This window comes from Aethalodelphis obliquidens, unplaced genomic scaffold, assembly GCF_003676395.1.
Source record: "Aethalodelphis obliquidens isolate GAN/ISIS:26980383/991018 unplaced genomic scaffold, ASM367639v1 scaffold81, whole genome shotgun sequence".
Lineage (NCBI taxonomy): Eukaryota > Metazoa > Chordata > Mammalia > Artiodactyla > Delphinidae > Aethalodelphis > Aethalodelphis obliquidens.
The window spans coordinates 2527057-2546279 of NW_020838025.1; the positions used below are offsets into that span (position 1 = coordinate 2527057).

General features: G+C 40.2%; 1 pseudogene; it reads left to right on the plus strand.

Annotated features, from left to right (window-relative positions):
• Positions 1–823: 823 nt before the first annotated feature.
• LOC113612723 (peptidyl-prolyl cis-trans isomerase FKBP8 pseudogene) overlaps positions 824–19223 on the plus strand; it is a 66460-nt pseudogene continuing 48060 nt past the window's right edge.

The window sequence follows — 19223 nt, forward strand, 5'->3', positions numbered from 1 at the left end:
GATGCATGTCCATTGTGGCATTATCCTAAAAGCACTGGCACATGTATTAAGTTGGCCAAACAGCCAAAAGGGAAAATCATCTCTCAGTGTTCCTCAGAGCAAATACACATGTAATGAAACTTATGAATCACACCTTTCTTCAACTTCTTCCAATGATAAGATTGTATAAAGAGTGAATTCAGAACTAAAATGTAACCACATTTACTATGTTTGTTTAACTTTTAGTATAAATGCAGTGGTTATTGTAAGTATAAGCATTATTTTTAAAATTTAAATATGGGGTGGTAGAATGGCACAAATCACCTTTTAATGGAAAGCAACCCAGTTGTTCTTTCCTTCTATGTCTTTCTTTCCTGTGTGTCTCCTTTACAGTCACCGGGAACACTTCACTTCTAATACTTATGGTCAACCAAATGTGTGGAGGCTTTTCCCCACACAAGCAGTCCTCTGTGACACCAGCTGGGTGTCCTACAGTTTAACTCAATTCTAACACTATCTACCTGGAGATAGTGTCAGATCCCACAGGTTAAGGACTCAGTGTCTCAAGACTGTTCCCACCTTGTTTCAGATACCAATCACAAGTAGTATCTATAGGTCCCCAGGTACCCACAACTTCTGTCCAACTTGGCTATAAATTGAAGGTTCCCATGACCCACTCCTCAGGTTCAATTAATTTTCTAGAGCTGCTCACAGAACTCAAGGAAACACTACTTACATTTACCAGTTTATTAAAGATGTGATAAAGAATACAGATGATCAGCCAGATGAAGAGAAACATGGGGTGAGGTCTCAGATGGTCCCAGGCACAGGCGCTTCTATCCGCATGGAGCTGGGGTACATCACCCTCCTGGTGTGGATGTATTCACCGACCTGGAAGCTCTCCAAACCCTGTGCAATTGGGATTCTATGGAGGCGTATTCTGTAAGCACAGTCAACTATTAATGCCATTTCCAGCTTCTCTCCCCTATCTGGGAGATGGGGGTGGGGATGAATATTCCAAGCTTCTAATCATGGTTTGGTCTTTCTGGTGGCCAGCCCCCATCCAGGAGCCCACCCAGAGTCAGCTCAGCAGAATAAAAAATTCTCCTAGGGCTCTTATCACTTCGTATTTACAAGGGTTTTGGGAGCCCTGTGTCAAGAAAGGGGTCAAAGACAAATATTAGAACAAGAGATACTCTAGAGTTCTTATCTCACAAGAAATTAAAAGGGTGTTAGGAGTTCTGTGCCAGGAACAAGGGGTAGAGACCTACATAATAAAAATAAAAACAACTTTAGTTAAAATATTCATATGTTTTTCTACAGCTTCTTAAGCTTTCCTTTGGTAAACTAGTTAAATGTATTAACTTTGGTAAACTAGTTAAATGTATTAAAAAAAAGAAGCAACTTCTAAAATTGGCCTTTTTTTCCAAGTTAGGTTTGTTGTAAAATAATACAGTAAATGGTACAAGATAATTTTTAGTCTTTATTTCTTCTATTTTGAACATCTTAATCATCCTGATAGCTGATGGGTTAGACAAGACAGTGATATTAATAGTTGGCGATTACAGGTGCTTTGTGGATTGGTTTAATCAGACTAAACCCCCACGAGCTAACTCAGAGAAGTGAGAGCTGGGACTTCCTGGTGGTCCAGTAGTAAAGACTCTGTGCTTCCAGTGCAGGGGGTGCAGGTTCGATCCCTGGTCAGGTAACTAAGGTCCCACATGCTAAGCGGCCAAAAAATTTTTTTTAAATGCAGAGGAATGAGAGCTGTCAAAAATAGAATAAGAGCATCAAGGCCAATGGAAAGTGAACACCTTAAGCAGTAACAATTAGGCACAGATTCAGGGGGCTTGCTCCACTAATGTGCAAGGAAGCTACTATATTTGTTTTTCTGCTAAGGGGATCACCAACTCTGGTTGTAATCAATGCAAGCTTGTTTCATCCTCTGTGAAAAGATGGTAATGGGAAACTTGTAGCTTAAGTGATATACTTAACATGTTCTGGGAAAAAAAATCCTAGAGATAATGGAGAAAACAGAAGAAAATTAAACTAGATAATCAAATACTATGAAGGATGGGCATAACGCTTTTAACATCAAGGTTAACAGATATACGTTTTAGAATGTGGCAGAGAATAAAAGAAAAATTAGATGGATATAAATATGATGAAAATGATGTGCATGTCTTCCCATACATAATGACCTCAAACCTTTCAGTATATATAATTTAAGCTCTATCAGGGTAATTGTATTTGACAACTTTTTTTTTTTCACTTTTGATTTCCAAGTGCCTAGAACAGTTCTGGGTCTTAATAATCAATAAATATTTACTGATTGTATGACTAAATAAATGACTGACTGGGCTTCCCTGGCGGCGCAGTGGTTCAGTCCGCCTGCCGGTGCAGGGGACGCAGGTTCGTGCCCGGGTCCTGGAGGATCCCACATGCTGTGGAGCGGCTGGGCCCATGGGCCATGGCCGCTGGGCCTGCACGCCCGGATCCTGTGCTCCACGGTGGGAGAGGCCACGGCAGTGAGAGGCCCATGTACCAAAAAAAAAAAAAAAAAAGACTGACTGAATGAATAAATGGGTTACTGAATGGTTGGATGGATGGATGGATGGATGGATGAATGAAAAGCAAAAAGGAGATAACAATAGACCCCCAAGTGGTAGAAATTTGAAAAACTTTATTCAAAGCATGGAAGAAAGGGTGAAGTTGTGTCTTTTGTATTTTCTTGATAGGGCCAGTGATAGAGGAGGAGACCTTCCACCTACAGCTGGGAGTCAAAACACCATAGAAAGTCTGGTGAGTGATATCAAGTCTATCTATTGCTACAGTTTTGATCCATAGAATTTTGTGTCTCTGCTAAACCTTATTGTAACAACTTTAACAGATGCTATTTATATGTCTGGGGTGTACAGAGGTTTTGCATTGTTTTTTAATTTCAATTTCCCTGATGCTTGATGATGTTAAGCATCTTTTCATGTGCTTATTATTAGCCATTCATATATCTTCTTGGGAGCAGTGTCTATTCAAATCCTTTGCCTATTTTTTAATCAGGTCATTTTTTGTTGTGGTTGAGTTGTAGGAATCTTCTACAACTCTGCCTATTTTTAATTGGTTTTTATATCTTCTTATAATTAAATATTTTAAAAATTATTTTATTTATTTATGGCTGTGTTGGGTCTTCATTGCTGCGCGCAGGCTTTCTCCAGTTGCAACGAGTGGGGGTTACTCTTTGTTGCGGTGCGAGGGCTTCTCACTGTGGTGGCTTCTCTTGTTGCGGAGCACGGGCTCTAGGCATGCGGGCTTCAGTATTTGCAGCTTGTGGGCTCAGTAGTTGTGGCTCGGGGGCTCTAGAACACAGGCCCAGTAGCTGTGCCACCCAGACTTAGTTGCTCCACTGCACGTGGGATCTTCCCGGACCAGGGCTCAAACCCGTGTCACCTGAATTGGCAGGCGGATTCTTAACCACTGCACCACCAGGGAAGCCCCTTTATAATTAAATTTTAAGAGTTTTTTTAATATTCTGGATATAAGATTCTCATCAGATATATAATTTACAAATATTTTCTCCTACTCTGGGACTTGTCCTTTCATTTTCTTAATGGTTTTAGCTTGTGCATCTACTATTTATTTATTTATTTATTTATTTATTTTGCGGTATGTGGGCCTCTCACTGCTGTGGCCTCTCCCGTTGCGGAGCACAGGCTCCGGACGCGCAGGCCCAGCAGCCATGGCTCACGGGCCCAGCCGCTCCGCGGCATGTGGGATCCTCCCGGACCGGGGCACGAACCCGTGTCCCCTGAATCGGCAGGCGGACTCTCAACCACTGCGCCACCAGGGAAGCCCGGCAGGTGGATTCTTAACCACTGCACCACCAGGGAAGCCCTCTACTATTTATTTTGAGTTAATTTCTATGTGTGAGGTAGGGTAATGGTTTAGCCCATTTTTTAAAAACATGAATATCCAATTGTCCCAGTACCACTGGTTGAAGAACTATCTTTTCACTCTTATATTTTCAAAAATCATTTAATCATAAGTGTAAGGGATTATTGCTGAACTCTCAACTCTGTTCCACTGATCTACATGCCTACCTTTACAAGAATATCACACTGTCGTCTTTACTGTAGCTTTTTAATATGCTTTGAAATTGGATAGTGGAAGTCATCCAACTTTATTCTTCCTTTTTCTAAGTTGTTTTGTTTAGTCTAGGTTCTTAGCATTTCCATATACATTTTGGGAGTAAATTATCAATTTCTGCTGCTGAGATTTTGATAAAGATTGTGGTAAGTCTACAGATCTCTGAAGACATTTACCACCATACTGAGTCTTCTAATCAACGTCTTCTGGGAGTTTGGATCATTAGAGGAGATATTAGATAGAAAGTGGGTTGGAATTGGGCAATCTGATGGCTGGAACCAAGGCAACTATCCCTGAATCACTGTTCCTCAGGTGCTGGGGGTGTCCCTGATTCCTGTCCTTCTGGTGTCTGTGGTGTTCAGTGCTTCATTCACAATGCTAACTACCCCCAGCATATTTCCAATAAACCCTGTTTTCTTGCTTAATATGGCAAGATCAATTCCCATGGTTTACCACTAAAAAAAAAAAAAAAAAAAAACTTTTTGGTTGGTTATACTTTCAGGTATAACAGCAATTTCTGGATTAGAAATTAAATTTAGTGTATGCGTGAGATAAAGAAATTATACAGTACAATGGGTCCAATTGTCAGTAGCTTATCTGCAGGCTTGGTTGGCATTATGTAACCTTCAAGTTCTATGTCATGTGGTCCTTCCAGTTCCAAATCTCAGTTACTTAGTGAGTCCAGAGAAGCTAGTGAGGCAGTGGGGCTAGTGTCGTGTTTCCCAGTGCGTTCTGAAAAAAATATATATTGAGTCTTAGAATCCATGTCTATTTAACATTTTCTTTTTTTTAATGTTTATTTTTTATTTATTTATATTTCTTGTCAGTCATCCATTTTATACACATCAGTGTATACATGTCAATCCCAATCTCCCAATTCATCACACCACAACCCCCACCTCCCACCGCTTTCCCCCCTTGGTGTCCATATGTATGTTCTCTACTTCTGTGCCTCAATTTCTGCCTTGCAAACTGGTTCATCTGTACCATATTTTTAGGTTCCACATATATGTGTTAATATACGATATTTATTTTTCTCTTTCTGACTTATTTAACTCTGTATGAGTCTCTAGATGCATCCACGTCTCTACAAATGGCTCAATTTCATTCCTTTTTATGGCTGAGTAATATTCCATTGTATATATATACCACATCTTCTTTATCCATTTGTCTGTCAATAGGCATTTAGATTGCTTCCATGACCTGGCTATTGTAAATAGTGCTGCAATGAACATTGGGGTGCATGTGTCTTTTTGACTCATGGTTTTCTCTGGGTATATGCCCAGTAGTGGGATTGCTGGGTCATATGGTAATTCTATTTTTAGTTTTTTAAAGAACCTCCATACTGTTCTCCATAGTGGCTGTATCAATCTACATTCCCACGAACAGTGCAAGAGGGTTCCCTTTTCTCCACACCCTCACCAGCATTTGTTGTTCATAGATTTTCTGATGATGCCAATTCTAACTGGTGTGAGGTGATACCTCATTGTAGTTTTGATTTGCATTTCTTTAATGATTACTGATGTTGAGCAGCTTTTCATGTGCTTCTTGGCCATCTCTATGTCTTCTTTAGAGAAATGTCTATTTGGTCTTCTGCCCATTTTTGGATTGGGTTGTTTGTTTTTTTTAATATTGAGCTGCATGTGCTGTTTATACATTTTTGAGATTAATCCTTGGTCCACTGATTCATTTGCAAATATTTTCTCCCATTCTGAGGGTTGTCTTTTCATCTTGTTTGTAGTTTCCTTTGCTTTGCAAAAGATTTGAAGTTTCATTAGGTCCCATTTGTTTATTTTTGTTTTTATTTCCATTACTCTAGGAGGTGGATCAAAAAAAATCTTGCTGTGATTTATGTCAAAGAGGGTTCTTCCTATGTTTTCCTCTAAGAGTTTTATAGTGCTTTGTCTTACATTTAGGTCTCTAATCCATTTTGAGGTTATTTTTGTGTATACTGTTAGGGAGTGTTCTAATTTCATTTTTTACATGTAGCTGTCCAGTTTTCCCAGCACCAATTATTGAAGAGACTGTCTTTACTCCATTATATGTTCTTGCCTCCTTTGTCATAAATTAGGTGACCATATGTGCATGGGTTTATCTCTGGACATTCTATCCTGTACCATTGGTCTATATTTCTGACTTTGTGCCAATACCATACTGTCTTGATTACTGTAGCTTGGTAGTATAGTCTGAAGTCCAGGAGCCTGATTCCTCCAGGTACGTTTTTCTTTCTCAAGATTGCTTTGGCTATTTGGGGTCTTTTTTGTTTCCATATGAATTGTAAAATTTTTTGTTCTAATTCTGTGAAGAATGCCATTGGTAGTTTGATAGGGATTGCATTGAATCTGTAGACTGCTTTGATAGTATAGTCATTTTCACAATATTGATTCTTCCAATCCAAGAACATGGTATATTTCTCCATCTGTTTATGTCATCTTTGATTTCTTTCATCAGTGTTTTATAGTTTTCTAAGTACAAGTCTTTTGCCTCCTTAAGTAGGTTTATTCCTAGGTATTTTATTCTTTTCATTGCAATGGTAAATGTGTTTTTTTCTCTGATTTTTTGTTGTTGGTGTATAGGAATGCCAGAGATCTCTGTGCATTAATTTTTTATCCTGCAATTTTGCCAGATTCGTTGATTAGTTCTAGTAGTTTTCTGGTGGCATCTTTAGGATTCTCTATGTATGGTATCATGTCATCTGCAAACAGTGACAGTTTTACTTCTTCTTTCCCAATTTGTATTCCTTTTATTTCTTTTTCTTCTGTGATTGCCATGGCTAGGACTTCCAAAACTATGTTGAATAAGAGTGGCGAGAGTGGACATCCTTGTCTTGTTCCTGATCTTAGTGTAAATGCTTTCAATTTTTCACCATTGAGTATGATGTTTGCTGTGGGTTTGTCATATATGACCTTTATTATGTTGACATAGGTTCCCTCTATGCCCATTTTCTGGAGGGTTTTTATCATAAATGGGTGTTGAATTTTGTCAAAAGCTTTTTCTGCATCTATTGAGATGATCATAATTTGTTAATATGATGTATCACATTGATTGATTTGCATATACTGAAGAATCCTTGCATCCCTGAGATAAATCCCACTTGATCATGGTGTATGATCCTTTTAATGTGTTGTTAGATTCTGTTTGCTAGTATTTTGTTCAGGATTTTTACATCTATGTTCATCAGTGATATTGGTCTATAATTTTCTTTTTTTTGTGATATCTTTTCTGGTTTTGGTATCAGAGTGATGGTGGCTTTGTAGAATGAATTTGGGAGTGTTTCTCCCTCTGCAATTATTTGGAAGAGTTTGAGAAGTATCTGTGTTAGCTCTTCTCTAATGTTTAATAGAATTTACCTGTGAAGCCATCTGGTCCTGGACTTTCATTTGTTGGAAGATTTTAAATTATGGTTTCAATTTCATTACTTGTGATATGTTTGTTCATATTTTCTAGTTCTTCCTGGTTCATTCTTGGAAAATTGTACCTTTCTAAGTATTTGTCCATTTCTTCATGGTTGTCCATTTTATTGGCATATAGTTGTCTGTAGTAGTCTCTTATAATCCTTTGTATTTCTGCAGTGTCAGTTGTGATTTCTCCTTTTTCATTTCTAATTTTATTGATTTGCATCCTCTCCCTTTTTCCTTGATGAGTCTGGCTAAGGGCTAATATATTTTGTTTATCTTCTTAAAGAACCAGCTTTTAGTTTTATTTACCTTTGCTATTGTTTTCTTCATTTCTGTTTCATTTATTTCTGCTCTGATCTTTATGATTTCTTTCCTTCTACTGACTTTGGATTTTCTTTGTTCTTCTTTCTCTAGTTGTTTTAAGTGTAGGGTTAGATTGTTTATTTGAGATTTTTTTGTTTCTTGAGGTGAGATTGAATTGCTGTAAAATTCCCTGTTAGAACAGCTTTTGCTGCAGCCCATAGGTTTTGGGTCGTCGTGTTTTCATTGTCATTTGTTTCTATGTATTTTTTAATTTCTTATTTTATTTCTTCAGTGATCCCTTAGTTATTTAGTAGCACACTGTTTAGCCTCCATGTATTTGTGTTTTTTATAGTTTTTTTCCTGTAATTGATTTCCAGTCTCATAGCATTGTGGTGAGAAAAGATGTTTGATACGACTTCAATTTTCTTAAATTTACTGAGGCTTGATTTGTGACCCAAGATGTAATCTATCCTGGAGAATGTTCCATGTGCACTTGAGAAGAAAGTGCATTCTTCCACTTTGGTGTGGAATGTTCTATAAGTATCAATTAAATCTATCTGGTCTATTGTGTCATTTAAAGTTTGTGTTTCCCTATTTATTTTCATTTTGGATGATCTGTCCACTGGTGTAAGAAGGGTATTAAAATGCCCTACTATTATTGTGTTACTGTCGATTTCTCCTTTCATGGTTGTTAGCATGTGCCTTATGTATTGAGGTGCTCCTATGTTGGGTGCATAAACATTTATAATTGTTATATCTTCTTCTTGGATTGATCCTTTGATCATTATGTAGTGTCCTTCCTTATCTCTTGCAACAGTCTTTATTTTAAAGTCTATGTTATCTGATATGAGTATTGCTTCTCCAGCTCTCTTTTGATTTCCATTTGCATGGAATATCTTTTTTCATCCCTTCACTTTCAGTCTGTATGTGTCCCTAGGTCTGAAGTAGACAGCATATATATGGTTCTTGTTTTTGTATCCATTCAGCCAGTCTTTGTCTTTTGGTTGGGGCATTTAATCCTTTTATATTCAAGGTTATTATTGATATGTATGTTCCTATTACCATTTTCTTAATTGTTTTGGGTTTGTTTTTGTGGGTCTTTTTCTTCTCTTGTGTTTCCCACCTAGAGAAGTTTCTTTAGCATTTGTTGTAGAGCTGGTTTGGTGGTGCTGAATAATCTTAGCTTTTGCTTGTCTGTAAAGTTTTGATTTCTCTGTCATATCTGAATGAGATCCTTGCTGGGTAATCTTGGTGTAGGTTTATCTCTTTCATCACTTTAAGTACATCCTGCCACTACCTTCTGGCCTGCAGATTTTCTGCTGAAAAATCAGCTGATAACCTTATGGAGATTCCTATGTATGTTATTTTTTGTTTTTCCCTTGCTGCTTTTAATATTTTTTCTTTGAATTTAATTTTTGTTAGTTTGATTAATATGTGTCTTGGTGTGTTTTTCCTAGGGTTTATCCTCTATGGGACTCTGTCCTTCATGGACTTGGGTGACGATTTCCTTTCCCATGTTAGGGAATTTTTCGATTATAATCTCTTCAAATATTTTCTCAGACCCTTTCTTTTGCTCTTCTTCTTCTGGGACCCCTATAATTCACATGTTGTTGCATTTTGTTTTGTCCCAGAGGTCTCTGAGATTGTCTTCAATCCTTTTCATTCTTTTTTCTTTATTCTGCTCTTCAGCAGTTATTTCCATCCATTTCCATTTTGTCTTCCAGCTCACTTGTTTGTTCTTCTGCCTCAGTTATTCTGTTATTGATTCCTTCTAATGTATTTTTCATTTCAGTTATTGTGTTTTTCATCTCTGTTTGTTTGTTCTTTAGTTCTTCTAGATCTTTGTTAAACGTCTCTTGTATATTCTCCATCTGTACCTCTATTCTATTTCCGAGATTCTGGATCATCTTTCCTATAATTACTCTGAATTATTTTTCAGGTAGATTGCCTATTTTCTCTTACTTCTTTGGTCTTGTAGATTTTTTCCTGGCTCCTTCATCTGTGACTTTTTTTTTTTTTTTTTTTTGCTGTCTCTTTTTTTTATGAGCGAGATTGTGTTCCTGTCTTACTGGTTGTTTGGCTTGAGGCTTCCAACACTGGCTGTTGGGTAGAGCTTGGTCTTGGTGCTGAGATGAGGACCTCCATGAGACCTCACTCTGATGAATATTCCCTGGGGTCTGAGGTTCTCTGTTTTTTGTTTTTTTTTTTTTAACATCTTTATTGGGGTATAATTGCTCTACAATGGTGTGTTAGTTTCTGCTTTATAACAAAGTGAATCAGTCATACATAAACATATGTTCCCATATGTCTTTCCTCTTGCGTCTCCCTCCCTCCCACCCTCCCTATCCCACCCCTCCAGGCTGTCACAAAGCACCGAGCCAATATCCCTGTGCCATGCGGCTGCTTCCCACTAGCTATCTACCTTACTACGTTTGTGAGTGTGTATATGCCCATGACTCTCTCTCGCCCTGTCACAGCTCACCCTTCCCCCTCCCCATAACCTCAAGTCCGTTCTCTAGGAGGTCTGCGTCTTTATTCCTGCCTTACCCCTAGGTGAGGTTCTCTGTTAGTCCAGTGGTTCGGACTCAGAGCTCCCACCGCAGGAGCTTCAGCCTGTCCCCCAGCTCATGAATCAAGATCCCACAAGCTGTGTGGGGTGGAAAAAAAAAAAGAGAGAGAACAATAACGAAGTAAAAAATAAAATTAGACTAGGAATCTAACAGATATGTTGGAAAGAATTTAAAAATAAAAATATAGATGAATCAACAAATGGAAGGTATAACAGTACCACAATAGTAAAAAAGAGGAGGAGGGAAAAGACAAAAAAAAAGGGGGGGAAATGACCTTGGCTGTGGAGGGCAGGGCCTAAGCAAGGATGAGGTTTGGGTGGTGGGCAGGGCTTATGCTTAGTACCCACAGGGCTGGAAAAGGCTCTGGAGGCTGTGTGGGGGGGTGAGGCTTAGGCTCAAGGAACAGACGGGGCTCAGGTGTGCCCCCAACCCTGGTCTCAGAGAGCAGGGGACTTCACCTGGGAGCCCAGCAAGCTCCCTAGGCCTGAGTGGGTGGGGAAAATGCCCCCAGCTCCTCTCCTGCTCCTCCTAGAAGGCCCCTCCCACCTGCCTTCCCTGATCTCCCCAGCCTCCCTCCTATGCCCCCAAGGACCCACACAGCCCGGAGGGGGCTTTGGGGGAGTGATACCAGCCTGGGAGCTCAGCAGGCTCCCTGGGTCTGAGTACGCAGGGCAATCACCCTCTGCCCTCTCCCGCTCCTCCTGGAGAGCCCCTCCCGCCTGCCTCTCCTGATCTCTCCAGCCTCAGGGTCACTGATCCTGTCTGGCCTCCACTTCTCCTCCCCCCTCAGTCCCTCGATGTCCTACCAGTTCACTTGGACATTCCTCCTGTCTCCTTGGGCATCAGGGTCCTCCACCAGTGGCCAGCAGGTGCCCTTGTGGGGAGAAGCTAACTCGGCGTCTTCCCACACCACCATCTTGACTCTGCTCTGATCATCTATTTTTAAATATAGCAGTGTGTCCATGTCAATCCCAAACTCCCAATGTATCCCTTCCCCAACCCTTTCCCCCTGGTAACCAGAAGTTCATTCTTTAAGTCTGTAAGTCTGTTTCTGTCCTGTAAATAAGTTCATTTGTATCATTTTTTTTAGATTCCACATATAAATGATATTATATGATATTTGTCTTTCTCTGTCTGACTTACTTCACTTGGTATGATAATCTCCAAGTCCATCCATGTTGCTGCAAATGGCATTATTCCATTCTTTTTAATGGCTGAGTAATATTCCATTGTATATATGTACCACATCTTCTTTATTCATTCATCAGTCGATGGGCATTTAGGTTACTTCCACATCTTGGCTATTGTAAACAGTGCTGCAATGAACATTGGGGTGCATGTGTCCTTTTGAACCATGTGTTTCTCTGGATATCTGCCCAGGAGTGGAATTGCTGGATCGTATGGTAGCTCTATTTTTAGTTTCTTAAGGAACCTCCATACTGTTCTCCATAATGGCTGTACCAATTTACATTCCCACCAACAGTTTAGGAGGGTTCCCCTTTCTCCACACCCTCTCCAGCATTTATTGTTTGTAGATTTTTTGATGATGGCCATTCTGATCAGTGTGAGGTGATACCTCATTGCAGGTGTTTTTTGGGTTTTTTTTGACCACACCACGCAGCACATGGGATCTTAGTTCCCCAACCAGGGATCAAACCCACACATCCTGCAGTGAAAGCTCAGAGTCTTAGCCACTGGACCACCAGGGAAGTCCCTCATTGTAGTTTTGATTTGCATTTCTCTAATAATTATCAATGTTGAGCATCTTTTCATGTGTCTCTTGGCCATCTATGCCTTCTTTGGAGAAATGTCTGTTTAGGTCTTCTGCCCATTTTTTGATTGGGTTGTTTGTTTTTTGGATATTGAGCCACATGAGCTATTTATAAATTTTGGAGACTAATCCCTTGTCAGTCGCATCGTTTGCAAATATTTTCTCCCATTCTGTGGGTTGTCTTTTCATTTTGTTTGTGGTTTCATTTGCTATGCAAAAGCTTTTGAGTTTAATTAGGTCCCATTTGTTTATTTTTGTTTTTATTTCCATTACTCTGAGAGACGGATCAAAAAAGATATTGCTGCTATTTATATCAAAGAGTGTTCTGCCTATGTTTTCCTCTAAGAGTTGCATATTATCCAGTCTTACATCTAGGTCTTTAATCCATTTTGAGTTTATTTTTTTGTAAGGTGTTAAAGAATGTTCTCGTTTCATTTTTTTACATGTAGCTGTCCAGTTTTCCCAGCACCATTTATTGAAGAGACTGTCTTTTCTCCAGTGTATAGTCTTACCTCCTTTGTCATAGATTAATTAATCATAGGTGCATGAGTTTATTTCTGGGTTTTCTATCCTGTTCCATTGACCTTTTTTTCTGTTTTTATGCCAGTACCATACTGTTTTGATGACTGTAGCTTTGCAATATAATGGGAGGTCTTGATATGTGGAGTAGGCATGTCCAGATGGTACAGGGCTCCTGGCAGGGTAAGGCATCTCAGTCCAGTGGCAAAATCAGCAAAGTGTTAAGCAATTCAAAGGACAATACCTGGGACCAGTATTCATAGGCTTATTTCAGGGAGGTGTCTTAAAAGTGTCTTAATTTGCAGAGAGAAGACCAATGATAATCATTGTTTGGGAGTCACAGATTATAGAATACAAATATCTTTTTCCTGTTCTCACAGCTAGTGGTCATTTCCTCTACCCTGTTTTTGAGTGGTCATACACTTAAGACCATTCGTTAGTCATGGACCAAATGGCTAGAGCAAGGCAGGACTCAGAGAAAGCATCAAATCATTGTATAGTTTGTGAGTAGGGGGTCTGGTTTCCTGTGACTGCGATTTTAATTTTTTTTCCAGTTTCCCACTACTTCAGATTGTCAACATGATAAGAGAAATTAGAGGAGCTGCTCAAGGGTGGAGTGATAGACAACAACCAGGAGAGGGCATGCACTCCCCAGGAATGCCCAGAAATACTGAGCTAAAGAAACAGACATTCAGATATTTCATAAAACAGTGATCTCAGGAGGCCAGAAAACTTAGGGATGCTTGGGATATGTGTGTGTGTGTGTGTGCGCGCGTGTGTGTGTGTATTTCCTCTGGGAGTATATTTTTTGAGATGTATCTCATGATGGCTGAATTGGCTGTCATTTACTTTTTTTTAATTGATACTATACACATACATTTTATTATGAAATACAGATAATACAGATAATAATACAGATAATAATACAGATAATACATAATATGAAATACAGATAATAAAGAGATAACTTTATACTAAAAGGAACTTAATTCTATTTTTATAAGCTTCTATTAATAATGCCAATATATATCCTAGACTTCCAGGATTTGTGTAAATGGAATATACCCACAAAGGCATTATTGCTGAAAACTAAACCCCCAAGGGATTTCTTCAAAAGTACACTGACAAGAATGTAACCTATGCCCATCTGTGAATGACACCAGTATTCCTAAATATGTTACCCAAAAAACAGTTCAGGGAAGTGTCAAAAAGTGAACCTCCAGCTCAGATCTCTCTTCTTCCAGCACTGATCCACACCTCGAAGATACACTTCCCCATGAGTCTTGATCGCCTCTGATGGGCTGTGCAGTAACTAGGGCTTTGATTTAATGGCCAATCCCCCACTTCCACCTTGAGAGCCAACATCCTTCCTAGGAAGTGGCCACCTGTTTGTGCTTGCTTACGTGAAGGTATTACATCTCCCCTCATCTCTCCCAACCCCCAGCCCAATGCTCCTGATCAGGACTTGGCTTTCTGATAGAAGATTGAAGCTGACAACGATAGAGAGCAGATGCTGGGCAGAACTGTCAGGTTCCTCTCCCTGGTTCCCCAAGCACACCTTATTTTCTACATCACTGCCTATGAAATGGGCACCTGTTTAAAATTCTTATTGGTTGATATTGAAACATCCCCTCTCAAAAGCATGGCAGTGCCACACAAAGACCTGTATGTGAATGTTCATGGCAACATTATTCATAAAAGCCCCAAACTGGAGGCAATCCAAATATCCATCGACTTGGTGAATATATTTTTTTAATTGGGGTATATATGCATGATAGCATACTACTCGGTAATAAAAAGAAAAAACTACTGAGACATGCCTCAAGGTGAATCACCCTCAAAGCATCACACTAAGTGAAAGATGTCAGATACAAAGGACTACATATTTTATGGTTGCATTTATTTGAAATGTCCAGACAAGGAAAGTGTATAGACAGAAAGCAGAACAGTGGTTGCCCAGGGCTAGGGGTGGGAGTGAGGATTGACTGTAAAGAGGTCCGAGGGCACTTTCTACAGTGATGGAGATGTTCTAAAAGTGGATTGTAGTGATGGTTACACAGCTCTATAAATTTACTAGAATCGTCAAATTGTGTAATTACAGTAGGTAAATTTTATGTTATATAAATTATACCTCAATAAAGCTGCTAAAAAAAATTAAAAAGATGACAGTGATCTCTCTAGATTCTCTATGGAGTAGGTTCTCCTCCCCCAAAACAGAGTTCACAGCATAATCCCCAGGTCACCTGAAGGCCTGAAGATTAAGGGAACATAGGAATGTCTAGTGGGTGGGAACCTGGGTGTGATTGTGTGCTCACCAAGGAATCCTTAGCAACATCTGACAAGTCCTTGGGCGTAGCAAGTATAACTCTCAGTCCACAAATTCTTGTGTTCAAGAATTATCACATCCCTTTTCTGCATAACCTGAATGGATTCCTATTTTCAACCTTCATCCACCTGGCTGGTAAAGCAATCATTGTCATCGTTTATTGAAATTCCTACTTCTTGTTCACACCCTTTAGTTAGGCCATGGGGCCAAAACATTGATGGTTGAGGTGTCATCTTGTCCTTGGTCATCAGTTTGCACACTACTAGGGCCCTAACTTCATGACCCCTTCAGACCAACCTTCCTCTGCTGTTTCAGCACGGCCCTCAGGCACAAGAATCCTTGCTGAGATGGCCTGCGGCCCTGTCTAGGCTACAGGTTGCAAGTCATTGGCATGGAGGCTACATCTGGCCGGCAGATGTGCATTGTTTGGCCTACTCTATGTTTTAAAAACGTTTTAGCCAACTTTTAAAAGTCAGGGGAGTTCACTATAAAAACAAAAAAAAAGCACCATTTCTGGCTTCTCTGGAAAATCAGGAAAACTAGCAATTATGGACCACCTCACCACGTGGCAACAATCACAGGTGCTGAGAAGGGGCTGCCCGTCCAAGGTTTGACACAGACCCATCCAACCTCAATGATCTCCCCAACACTGAGGTGGGGTGCCAGTTGACGTTTTTATAATAGTCACAAGATTTTTTTTGTTTTGTACACCAGGCCCTTTTGCAACCATTTGTCTGACCTGCCTTTGCCGTAGCAGGTGTTTGAGATCCCTGCCGTGGCTGCACCATGCAGCCACCCTCTTACTGCTTCCCCAGCAGACTGGACATACACTCTTCTGCTTCCCTCTCCCCGGCTGACGGTAATCTCTTGCTAGTCTGTGAAAGAACTTTCTCTCTCCATTTGTTTTAAAGCTGTTTTCCTTTGACTAGCCTATTCATTTTTAGCTCTGGGGATTAGCCTTTTAAAAACCAAAACTAGGAAGTGCATTTTTTTTTCAGGCAACATGAGCTTTTGTCCTTCTATAGACCTCTCTTAAGATTAGGGGAGCAGAATCCAATATTCCTGCCTAAAAGGAGAAGGGAGAAGAGAAAATATTACGGAACAAGGGAGCATAGGTTAATATCTCAAAATATTAGCCCATAGGAGTAACTTTGTTTTCAGGTATCTAATTAAAACACATACTAGTTGAGTCAAACGACTCATCAGTTATTACAAACACATTCCATCTTTTACTTGAAGTCAAAATATAATCTGTTCAGTGAGTTATTATTCCCTTTGCTTGTAATATTGCTGGGCTGTTAATACTAGAGGAACGTGTAACTATGCAGTTAAATGCCAGGGCCTCCCTTGAATGGAAGGGATGCTTCAACTCAGACCTGGGTCAGGAACTAGCTCCCCTACAAACATAACCTAAGTCACTGGGTACCCTTTCCTGTCTCGTGTATGTGTGCTGGAGAGCAAACCCAGCATGGCAGAACAGAACTCTGAGGAGGTCAGGAAGCCAGGCAGGGAAGGGCCATGCCTCAGTCAATGCTCAAGTCAAAGAGAACTGTAAGAAGCCAACGAAAGAAACTCCATTCCTGGGATTAACAATAAGAAAGCAGACGGCCTGTAGGCATTTATCCAAGCACACTGGAGGGGAGCAGAGGACTCCTCTGCAGGCTGCACTTGGAATGAACTTTGAGCATTTACAGATGGGAAGGCTGAGGGCTCTGTGTAAACAGTTATAAAGGCGCAGAAACAAAGAAGCTGCAACCCAGTACGGAATGTCATCAGGCCACACAAAAGGAATCCACTGGCCCAAGAGAGTGCAAAACAAGGATTCCAGGCAGAGTGGATACAATCACTTAGCCACTGACTAGGCTTATTACCAGATCTCAGGGGGCCAGGCCCTGGAAGTTATTGTTTAAAGCTCATTAAATGATGCTAATAGTTCTTTTTCTTTCTTTATAGTTGATTTACAATGTTATATACATTTCAGATGTACAACGCAGTGATTCACGATTTTTAAAGATTATACTCCATTTACAGTTATTATAAAATATTGGCTATATTCCCTGTGCTGTACAACATATCGTTTTAGCTTATTTATTTTATATATAGTAGTTTGTGCCTCTTAATCCCCTACCCCTATCTTGCTAAGAGCAATGATATTGAGAGGCAGTGTAAATTAATCACTCAACCAATCAGTAGAAATGGCAGCACACCCATTGCAATACCAAGACACTTTTTCCCTTTAGGTACTGAAGCTGAGTTGGAGGGAAGTGGCCAGCTATAAATCTCCTGTCGTTTATTACAAAAGTTGGGTTGGAGGTTGGGAGGCACAGCTAAACGGAAGACCTATTCTTTCTACCCCTGAAGAGATACCTCACTGCCCAAGGGGGAATATGTGTTCTTTCCAGCTCAGATATTAACTGGGAAGGCAGCCAATGACCAAGGACATAAAGAGATGATTGGATGGGATATAATCCCTACATAGTGTGTTAACTTTCCTTTACGTGTGTTTAGAAACCTTTGTTTTATTGAACAACTTAATCCCTGCTGGAGCACGTAAATCTCTGTAGACGGGGGAGGCCTATAGGTATGTATGTCCCAGAGACTCTATTAACATCCAGAAAAGCAGACTCTCCAGCAAGTGACGCCATATCTGTCCCCTTTGGACCCACCCTCACGATTGGTCCCTGGACAGAGAAACCTCACATGAGGCTGCCCATCCCTCTCTGTGCCCACCTGCTCTGTCACTTGCCAGGGCCAACTGAGCCTCAGGAGCAGCCCTGACTGAGCCCTTGTCCATCCTGGTCCACCTTTGGGGCTTTCTATTTCTTTCCTTGTTGTCTCCCTTCTATTTTTCCCACTTCTAACTTGGTTCCATAAACTATCTGGACTGGAATAAACTGTGCCCTTGCCTTTGTATGGGATGAAACCAGTTCGTGGCCAAGTACTGGCTCTGGCAATTAGGATGGGACAAATCTAGACCATCTCATCCCCTATCCTTATGCCACCCTGCCCTCCCCTGTCTCACTTGTCCTCTGGTTCAAGTGCTCCCAGCACCGGCTCCTGGCATATGAACAGCATCTGGACATATGGTCAGTATCATGGTTCGTGGTAAAGGAATCACTGAGAGGCCAGGAGGCCAGTAAGGGAAAACAGAAAGCTTAGAAGAAGGTCAGCATGCAAACTTGACCCCTTAGGTGCATGGCAAGATTCCCAGTAACTAATGACTAGAAATTGGATGAAGAAATCATTGGAAAAGATACAGTCAAAACATAGCTCAGACAGAAGCATCATTTGGCTAACCAGAGCCACATTAATAATAGTTGGAAATTATTAGAATAATTTGATCAATGACTTTTGCTGCCACTTATACCATTTGTTATATAGTTTTTAAATATATATAATTTAGACATGTGCTGTCCAATATGGCAACCAGTAGCCCAATGTGGCTATTTAAGTTTAAGGTAATTAAAATTAACTAAAATTAAAAATTCACTTCCTCAGTTGCACTAGTCACGTTTCAAATGCTTGATAGCCACGTACGGCTGGTGGCTACCATATTGAACAGCACAGGTATAGAATATTTTCAGCATCTCAAAAAATTCACTGTATTTTCATGTATCAGGTTACCTCTCCCTCCATATCAAGTAACCAAGTGTATTGTATATTGCTTGTAGCTCTGGTCACTGTGAAATTTACCTTCACTGTGGAGGTAGCTGACACGGCAGTCTGGGCCACCTACTTATGCAATCTACTCGTAACTTCTGTTCCTGTTTTGCAAATATTAATGTACTATTTCCACCTTACAAGAGATCGATGATACTCTTATGCACCTTATGACTCTGCAGATGGATAATATTCCATTTAGGGTAAGCAACTCAAGTTTCATAGTCACTTTTACCTCCATGATTAAGAGTCTTAATGCCTATTGATGTACATTAGTTTCTGAGGACGTGTTATTTTAAGCAGAGATGAGCTCTAGATTCTGGGAGGTCTGTCTACACTGCCATTTGCCTATTGGAGCTTGCCAAAGATTCCCCATATCTACTGTCTATACCTCCAGCACCATCAGATCTGCAGGATGACACGGCCAAGTGGCAGAGAAGATTGCACGCCAGCCTGAATCCGCTGCCATCACCTCCAATCTGAGCTCTAATCAAAATTGTAAACGTTTCCCATAATCTGATAAACTGATTGGAGGTGGTACTCCCAAGCATGGAATA